This window comes from Solanum verrucosum, unplaced genomic scaffold (assembly GCF_900185275.1).
Source record: "Solanum verrucosum unplaced genomic scaffold, falcon-dt-bn FXZP01000197.1, whole genome shotgun sequence".
NCBI classification, from domain to species: Eukaryota; Viridiplantae; Streptophyta; class Magnoliopsida; order Solanales; family Solanaceae; genus Solanum; species Solanum verrucosum.
Window position 1 is genome coordinate 261,180 of NW_026020363.1, and position 10,793 is coordinate 271,972.

Consider the following 10,793-nt stretch of genomic DNA (forward strand, 5'->3'; position numbering starts at 1 on the left):
GGAAAGTCCTAGAAGCTCCAAGAGTTCAGGTCTACAGCTTCACCATTAAAATCTGAAGGAAACATGTGTTTTTAAAGTACGAATTGGTAGAAACATCTCCCATCTTAAGGAATTCAAGTGAATAATCTGATTTAACATCAAGGTGAGGGGAAGAGGACAACCTAAACCTTGAAGAATCCAAGTCTTAGCAAGTGAGATTTCTTTCTAGCAAGGTAAGCTATGAAAATATTCATCCCACTCTTGTTCTTGCATTGTTTGTGAAAGTTTGTATGTTTTAATGAACTGAGGAGTGTTGCCTATATATGGTGTGGGCTTGGTTAAAGTTCAGGAAGGATGTGCTTGTTGGGACAACCATGGAGTGGAGGAGTCCCCTTAAATTTTGATTGTGAGCTCGTTTTGAGCATCTTAAATGTAATGTTAGCTGGAACTCATGGGGTGTTGATCAGAAGCCGTTAGTTCATATTGTTACTTCTACATTGTGATGCTTAGGGACTGTTTTGTGTATCATAAAATAAGGGGGTGTTGCTGGACATGTGCATAGAAGTCATGGGAACTGGTTAGAGGACTACTTAATTAAATGTTGCATGATCTTACTTCCTGCCATTCCTTTAATATTATTTTCCAGACGTGATGAAGCTCGAGGATTTCGGAGGACCTTATAAGAAGGTTGTATAGTATGTCAATATTTTTTAGAGGAGAATGGACGGGAAGAACACTCTTGATGGAATGAATTATAGATATACTGCCAATTACTGTTTCGGTCTTATGAAGTAGCCCAAACTTGTTGATCAACTACTAATGCTAGTTTTAGTATTTATTCAATTGTAGATAAATAATCTGAAAGGAAGACGGTTAACTCATTGTAATATCCAATGTTGTGCAGCAGGTATGTAGGGATATTCGATTTCCTATTTCTTTGGCATGAATCCAATATTTGTATTACAAAGTAACCTTTCTAAGTGCCCTTGGTAGTGATTGATCCATAGTTGCAGTTCCTACTTCCTAGAGAATTAAAGTGAGTACTCTAATATGACTTTATTACTAAATGTATGTGCTTACTCTACCAAGTATTAGCATGCAAGGTTTAAACTTATTTCATCATCAAAGTACCCTTGGCACATATTCCCCTTATATATGTCAAAATGATCCTAGATTACACATGGTTCATATGTTTATATGTTGGATATACAATCTGCCCATATCTTGCCAACTTGCTTCAATTGTCTATTCCTTCATATATGTCATCTTTTCACATGTTCATATGTTTCCTTTATTGGTTATTACTCCCATTGTGTTAGACTATAATGTTACCTCACAAGATCCCTACTTGCTCTATTGTACATTTTATATGTAATTGATATTAGTTAGTGAGTATTTTTCTATCATATAGAGTTCAAATCTCTTGGCTGAATGTAAAAATGTCTTCACTTGATATGTGCTACAATTTGAGATGTCAAAATGCTCACCGAGTCATATAAGCTACTAAGTATTACGTTGGTGTCAGATTTGCTTCCCACGTCATTGTGATTATCGTAAGTCCATGTTCGTATGTCTTCTAATACTGGTCCATAGTTCCAAATCTCAACAACGATTATGACCACCAAAATAACAATCTCAAAAGAGTTATGATCATCAAAAGAACAATATCTAAAGAGTTATGAACATCAAAACAACAATCTCAAAGATTAAAGAATCTAAGTGAAGCAATCTATAAAATTGTTGGTGGCAGCGCAGGGGCTAATGCTTAGCATGGGTCGATCCCAATTAGTATAGAAGGGTGGCAGCTCAGGGGCGAATGCCTAGCATGGGCCAATCCTAATTGGTATAAGAGGGTTGTAGCTCAGAGGGGAATGCCTAGCATGGGCCGATCCCAATTGGTATAAGAGGGTGGCAGCTCAGGGGCGAAAGCCTAGCATGGCCCGATCCCAATTTGTGGAATTATGAGGACAACATCCCGGGGGTTAAAATGCCAAGTATGGGTCATCCTCTTCTACCGCTGATCAGCTGGTCATTTGTATCATATGTCTTATAACTATTACAATGCAAAGAAAAGTAAAGAAAAGAATGTAACATACACGATTCCACAAGTATAAGCAAATGTGATCTCTAATCCTTATGTATTGGTATTTGGTTTCACTTGAGCTCTCATTTTGCTAATGGTTGTATTATGCCTTACATATTCAGTACATTCTTCCGTACTGATGTCCCTTATTAGGGAGCTATATTTCATGTTGCAGGTACATGTACTCAACTAGTAGATCTCCCAAATAGAAGCACATGATACTATGCAGTTGTTGGTGAGCTCCAAGTTGATTTGGGACTTTGCCGAGTCTTTACTATGCGTATCATAGTGGTCCAGTCATGGATTCTAGTAGAGACTTTGTAGACATTGTAAAGCTATCATCTGTATTCATAGTTTCACTTGTCACATGTATCGGTTCAACTAGTCTGCATGTATTGTATATGAAACTTTTCATTAGTAAATCTATTCCCATAGTAGTTTATTTCATCACAGGTCACTTGTAAAGCATGTGTTCATATGATACTTGTTCGCCTCACCTAGGGTTGGGGTGTGACATATAATATCCAATAAAGAAATGATATTTCTTTTAGAAAATTCAGACATTCAGTGAAAGGAAGAACCTTGGAAAATATTCCAGAGATATTTGGTTAATGGATTATATTTCCCGGGTGAGTCCTACAAAATCCGATCTTAATATGAGACAATTTTGATAAGCACCGGTAGTGCTGAATTTCAGCACTTTTCAGGATATAACAACAGCGAGAATGTTTAAAATTTCTCTAAAATGATAATCAAACAGATTATATCTGTTGAAGACTAGGGTATCTCCACAATGAAGGAAAGGCAGATCAGCCTAAATAAAGTCTCTATCAATTTTACATAATGGGACTATATTCATGCTTTTGATAAAGTACTTATCTACAACAATGAGGGACATAAGCATACTTGGTTTTTAAAAAATTGTGAGAAGATATTCGCAGAACCGATCCAAAATTGGTTTCTAAACTGATGGTCATACCATGATCCGACAATTAAAATATTACCGGATCCATTTTTTAAGTTATACACAGAATGGCTTAAAGTTTAGCCAGATCTTAACGCATTATATCACACATTTCTTAAGTTATACAAAGAATAGGATTTACCGTGGAGAAAATGTATTGTTTATATATGACCTTCTTTAATAATTTCTGGGATAAACTGATGAATAGAGATCCCAAAACCAAGTCCTTATATGGACAAGAATTGTTGGATCTTATTGAGAAAAGGATCTAAGAATATTGTATTACCCATCAGAAAGGGATAATTCAAGATAGCTCGGGGAGGCATATTGCCCAAAAAATCTCTATTCAGGATGGAGATAAAGAAGAAATGATTAATAATTATGTCGACAAAATTAGAAGAAATCTACTTCTCAACATAACTCAATACGAAAAATCAGACATATCATGTGGAGTGAAACAAGTGATGATATCGCCACAGAAGATATTCAAGGGTCTTAACCATGTTAGTCAAGCAAAAACTCAGAAGATACTCTACGAAAGGCGGAAGATTTTCTCCGCGAAATAAAGAAAAAGGACAAAATGTAAAGTTTATCTCTATAGCATAAGTCATTATCAACAGTAAATACACTGTTGACCAACAATAGATAAACCGTTAATATAAGGCACCCACATTTACTATTTATCGATTCTCTTTCATTCTATAAATAAGTTTAGTTTTAGTTGTTTAGAGAGCTTGGAAATTACATAGCTCTCTCTACTGTAAATTTCTCTCAGTTTGTAAAGTATTCAGTCTACCGGAGTTCAGCCGGAAGTAAATAAAATGTGGATAGTTCTCTCATAGGCCCTGGTGTTGGCCATAGTTACCAGGTACTTTAATTCTTCCTTCTTTCATCTTTTTTCTTTCTCCGATCTAGAGCCGTGACTATGTCCAGGTAAAAGAATCATATCTATGTCGGATATCTAACTTCACTTTTATAGCTATCATGAAAGATCTAGACTTTACTTAAATATAAATAAATTTCTTGACTTGGTTCCGAGATGGTGGTACAGTCAGATTTGTTGCAATACGTTATTGGTTTTGTCTTAGTGACTCCGTCTAGCCAGCCGTGGTCCAAAGCCCGTTAATGAGTTGAAAAAGGGCGCTCTATACCCTGTTAGAACTGCTAGACACATGGGCTCAATAACAATACATATTTGAATCTCGACAGACCCTTTGCTCGGGTAATAATAATAAGAATAATAACAATAATAACAATAATAATAACAATAACAATAATAAGAACAATAACAATAATAACAACAACAATAATAATAATAATAAGAACAATAAGAACAATAATAATAATAACAATAATAATAATAATAATAACAATAATAACAATAATAACAATAACAATAACAATAATAATAATAACAATAAAAATAATAACAATAACAAAAATAACAATAATAATAGTAATAATAATAGTAATAGTAATAATAATAGTAATAATAATAGTAATAGTAATAATAATAGTAATAATAATAGTAATAGTATTAATGATAGTAATAATAATAATAATAATAATAATGATACCATTTTTGACTTGGATCGCACAGTTAGACTATTTGGAGCCTTTACAAACATAATTAGTCCTGGCAACACTATATGAAAAACCCTACTATCTGGGTTCGCCCGGGTCCGCCCTCCACATGGGTAATCCAACGGATTCCTTCGGCGGTCTTTTGTAAACTCTCCTAGGTTAAACTATGTCTGACCATATTCTAACTATTTAATTTGTCAACATAATAGACACAACGCCACCCTATAGTCACTTAGTACGCTATAGCTCAACACAAACAATTTAGCCCATCATCGGGCTCAACACATAAAGAAATGCAAAATAACAAAAATAGTACCCATGCGCGAAAGGCGGAATCACCATATATCAACTAAACAACAAACTTTTATTCAAACTTTAAAAACATAGAAAATATTACACAAGAGAGAGAGAGGGGGGGGGGGGGGTTCTAAAACCTGTCTCTTTACTAAAACTTAAACCCTCTTATATAGAGGTAGAAAACTTTTAAAAACGAATAAGTAGATATCCCACACTCTTTCTAATGTCCAATAAGAAAACGATAAGACATACAATATAATATGGCCTTTACTTATATACTTTGGTCAGCTCTACTAACTTTAATAAAAGTTTTGGCATATTATATGTACCCGATAAGCTTTTCCTTACTTTATTAAAGACTTCATTATTTTGTCTAAAGGGCCCTTATTCTTTGGCTTTTCATTTGACAACTGCAGATGTGTTGGAAGATTCTTCCACCTGTTGTTGAAATCTTTTGAAGAGAGCGTCTAAATCCCCTTCTTCATTGTTATCATCTTGGCCTTCTCCAGCTAGAGATGTGGCATCATCCTCATCGTTGGTATGACTTGTTGACTCCATGGAGATATCATCCTTAATATCCATATCCAGATTTTTCATCAAATATTTTTTAACTTCTTCCATGTATGAGGCTATAGCCTCTAATCTAGAAACAATTACTTTTTTCATGTGTAGTTTCCTTGAAATCTGCTTAAAGGGGCAAAGATGTAACACCCCGACTTTTAAAAATGTCTAAATTAACTCGTATCTTCATGGAAAGACAAGGAGGGTGAGTAATAAATTAAAAATGATGTGTTATGTGATATTTTAAGTGTTTAAGTGTGGTATCTCAAGTTTTGAAGTTTGGTTAGTGACAAAATAAAAGTTGGCGAAAGTTACCGTAAATTCCTTTTTAAAGATTTGTCTGAAATTTGAGTCAAATGTCTCGGATATTTTCTCCCAATCTATTAAGATTTATGGTTCCCGCAAGCTATGAAATCGAAGGACTACGAGTCTAGTTTCCAACGCATCAAACCGTTCGTTCATACGGCTTCAGAATAGAGAGATATTCGTATTTTCGTGGGACTGCGCAAGCAGACACGTGAGGGTAGGGCCCTATGTCGGTGGAATGTTACATATATCTTCTCCTTCGACTTTTTTCACCATTTTTAAGCTAAAAATCAGAGAAATTAGAGAAACCCATTTCTAGGATCAAGTGAAATATATATTTTCTCGACTTAAGTCCTTGACGAAAGTTTTTCTACGCGTTGGGCTCATCATCGTGGTATTATTTATTTTATCGATTGCGTAGGATATCACATTTTAGTGTTGGGACAGCAAGGATTTGGATAAATTTGAAGGTTTTGAAGCGTATTACGACCTTAAGATCGAGGTAAGACCCTTCTTTCATCGACTCTAGCTTTTATAAGCAGCAAATAGCAAATTGCGACTGAAATACATATATTTTATCGTATTGTCATGGTATCTTTTATTTTTTTGTGTTGATTATGGTCCTACCTTGTTGTAGTATCGAAGGAGTATTGAGTAAAAGCCATTAGGCCACGTGAATTTAGCGAAAAAGGTATGTAAGGCTATTCCCTACTTACGACATGTTTCCTTAAAGTTTAGAAGCAATGTATTTGGGTTGTTATCCTTGATATACTTGTAGTCGTGATTGTTGATTGTTGACAGCTCGAGTTGATATAATCCTCCCTTGTCGAGATTCTTATTCAGTTAGTAGCATCCCTATGTTGGACACGACTTAGAGGCTATTTATATAGGTTCCTTATAACTAAATTGCTCTCTTTTAACGGTTGGATTGTTATTATTTCCGTTGGGGCTATTGTGGTTAGCTGTAGGAATGTGATCTACGCCTAGAAGGGCAATGTTCTGCCTACAGGGCTATATGGATGCCTAACAGGGCTATGAGTAGCCTACATGGATATATTGACGCCTACGAAGGCTATGTGCTTCCTACAGGGCCATGTTGTTGCCTAAGAGGGCTATAAGTTGTCTATAAGCTACTTTGATGCCTAAGATAGCTATGTGCTACCTACGGGGGTATATTAATGCCTAAGAGGGCTTTGTGAATGCCTACGGGGCTAGGGCACTACTGATAAGGGTATATTGGTTGATTGGCACCTTCCGGGTTTATGGGGGCCTGAGTAGGTGGTCTTGTGTGCTCTTTGTACCTGCCGAGCTTATGGGGGCTTGGTTAGGTTGTTGTTTTATTATTTTTGATAAGTTTAGATTTAGGAGTAGGTCAGTACACTTAACTTAGCCTTGATTTATTCATTGGATTATTCTAGTATATCAGGAAACCTCATCATAGTCTATTGCCTTTCATACTCTGTACATTATTTTGTACTGACGCCCCATGGCCTTGGGGGTGCTGTATTCATGCATGCAGGTCCTGACAGACGACTGAGTAGACCTCCTCAACAGCAGGATTGACTTTTATCCGGTTGGCTAGCCCCTTTCCTCCGGAGCTGCTAGAGTTGGGAAGTTTATTACCTTTTGTTGTATATATCTTTATGGGTAGAATGGGGCCCTGTCCCACCTATCTCTACTACTCTTAGAGGCTTGCAGACTAGTGTGTGGGGTTTATAGCTACGTTAAGGCCATGCTGGCCCATGTTGTTGGTTTACAGAAGCTTGTGAGCTGTTTGATGTATTGTATTGATATATACCTGCTTTTAGTTTTGGTATAATATCATGGTGGCCTCGACGGCCAAATCAGGACTTTTGTGCTAGTTAACTATCTATATTTATATGATCTCCTGGGAGTAGCTGTTTCTTTTATAGATCAGTTGACAGGGGCTTTCCCGGCGGATGGATTAGTTTTAAGCCGAGGTATACTTGTTTGATTTCTTGATTACGTGTGGCTGCCATGCGCTAGTAGCAAATGGTTCAGCAGGGTTGGCTCGGGCCTGAGTTTTGGCATTAAGAGCCAGTTCCACCCCTTGAGTTCAGCAGGGTCGGCTCGGTCGTATCCTAGGGAGTCTGCAAGCCATGTCTAGTAGAGTCTTGTTTATAAATGTGTTGTGCACCACATTCGATAAGCAAGAAGCTGTCGGGCATGTTAGAACGACTATCCTTCTTTTGCTCTCCTCGTGCTATAGAGCGGTGTCTTAAGGGTTGAGGTTTCTAGCTTATAATTAATACTTGTATACATATAGAAGAGATGACTGACACTAGACAGACCACAACTAGCCAGGGGCTAGATAAAACTGCAAGCGAGGGTACCGACAAAGTACCACAGGTGGAGGTGTCCCATTGTGAGACCCAGGGAGAGACATCTTCTCAGCTCCTATAGCTTCTCCATAGCTTCAGGAGCCTCCGAGGGCTACAGGACTTCCTGTTCCACCAGTAGTACCACCACTAGTTCCTCCTATTCCATCTGATCAGGATTTCAAGAGTGAAGTATATATGTTAGCACAGTTAGTAGCTGAACAATGCCAACCAGTTGCGCCAGATATTGCCGGACCTTCTGAAGGGCTCGCAAGTTCGAGAGTTCGTGTATCTATTGATGATATTTTTGTGTATTCACGTTCAAAAGATGAGCATGCAAATCATTGCGAGCAGTCCTTGAAGTTCTTTGAGACCGAGATCTTTATGCAAAGTTTTCTAAGTGTGAGTTTTGGCTAGACTCTGTAGCTTCCTTAGGCCATATTGTATCAGATGCAAGCATTGCGGTCGATACACAAAATATTGAGGCCGTAAAGACTTGGCCCAGACCCATGACTCCGACTGAGGTTCATAGTTTCTTAAGGTTAGCTGGGTACTACAGAAGGTTTGTAGAGGGATTTTCTTCAATTTCAGGCCCATTAATGAAGCTGACTCAAAAAATAGCTAAGTTCCAGTGGACTGAGGCTTGCGAGCAGAGTTTCCAAGAGCTGAAGGACATGTTGACATCAGCAACAATTCTTGCATTACCAGACGGTTCAGAAGGCTATGTGGTGTATTGTGATGCTTCTGGTGTTGGGTTGGGATGTGTTCTAATGCAACATGGTAAGGTTATCACATATGCTTCAAGGTAGTTGAGGAAGTATAAGAAGAACTATCCGACCCACGATTTAGAGTTGGCTGCAATTGTGCTTGCGTTAAAAATTTGGAGACACTATTTGTATGGCGTTCATGTTGACATCTTCACAGATCATAAGAGCCCTCAATATATATTTAGACAGAAGGATTTAAATTTGCGACAACGTTGATGGCTTGAGTTACTGAAAGGCTACGACGTGGATATTTTATATCATCTAGGAAAGGCGAATATTGTAGCCGATGCCCTCAGTGGAAAATCTATGGGTATTTTATCCCACTTAGGTGTTGAGAAGCGGGAGCTAGCGCGAGAGATTCATCAATTAGCTAGCTTAGGAGTCAGATTGTTAGAGGCAAACGATAGTGGGGTCACAATTCAGGATACAGCCATATCATCTCTAGTTGTAGAAGTAAAATCACGACAACAAGAGGATCCTTGCTTAGAGAAGCTTAGAGCCAAGGCTCAGGATCCACAGTATTTAGCATTTGATATAGCGGAAGACGGAGTCCTCAGATATAGCGGTCGATTGTGTGTTCCAAATAATGCAGGGCTTTGATATCGAATTATTGAGGAGGCACATCATTCCTGTTATTCTATTCACCCTTGTTCGACGAAGATGTACCATGATATTAAGGAGATTTATTGGTGGAACGGGATAAAGAAGGAAGTTGCTGAATTTGTGGCACAGTGTCCTAACTGCCAACAGGTGAATGTTGAGCACCAAAAGCCCGCTGGGCTAGTTCAGGAGATAGCCATTCCTTTGTGGAAGTGGGAAGCAATTAATATGTATTTTATTACAGGCTTACCTCAATCGCATCGCAAGATTGACTCTATTTGTGTAATTGTTGATAGACTAACAAAATCAGCCCATTTTTTACCAGTCAAGGCTACTTTTTCGGCCGAACACTATGCAGGGCTCTATATTAGAGAGATTGTTAGGCTACACAGTGTCGCAGTATCTATTATCTTTGATAGAGGAGTACAATTTACTGCCAACTTCTGGAAGTCATTCCAGAAAGGACTGGGGACACAAGTTAATCTTAGTACTGCCTTTCACCCTCAGAAAGATGGCCAGGCTGACCGCACAATTTTTACACTCGAAGATATGTTACGGGCGTGCGCGATAGACTTCAAGGGGACTTGGGATGACCACTTACCTCTTATAGAGTTCGCATACAATAAGAGTTATCATTCCAGCATCGGGATGGCAACTTATGAAGCTTTGTATGGGAGAAAATGTAGATCCCCCATTGGATGGTTCGAGGTAGGTGAGTCAGGGTTGATTGGACCCAACTTAGTCCAGCAGACAGTGGATAAAGTTAAGCTCATTCGAGAGAGGCTGCTAACAGCTCAAAGCCGACAGAAGTCATACTCAGATGTGTGACGAAAAGACTTAGAGTTTTGCATCAATGACTGGGTATTCGTAAAAGTCTTGCCTATGAAAGGTGTTATGCGATTTGACAAAAAGGGAAAGCTTAGTCCAAGATTCATTGGGCTATACTGGATCGTTCGAAGGGTAGGACGAGTGGCTTATGAGTTAGAATTGCCTTCGGGGCTAAAATCTGTTCATTCAGCTTTCCATGTATCGATGCTACGGAAGTGTGTAGGAGACCCTTCTCGGGTTGTCCCAGTTGAGGATGTTCAAATCACAGAGGAGTTGTCCTACGAGAAAACTCTAGTTGCTATATTAGATCGGCAAGTCCGTAAATTGAGGACCAAAGAGGTGACTTCGGTTAAAGTATTGTGGAGGAAGAAAAATAGTGAAGAGGTGACCTGGGAAGCTGAGGATGGCATGAGGTCCAAATATCCTCACTCGTTTCATACCCCAGGGTGATGTCATATTTGTTTATATTAGGGCAGTAAGGAAAG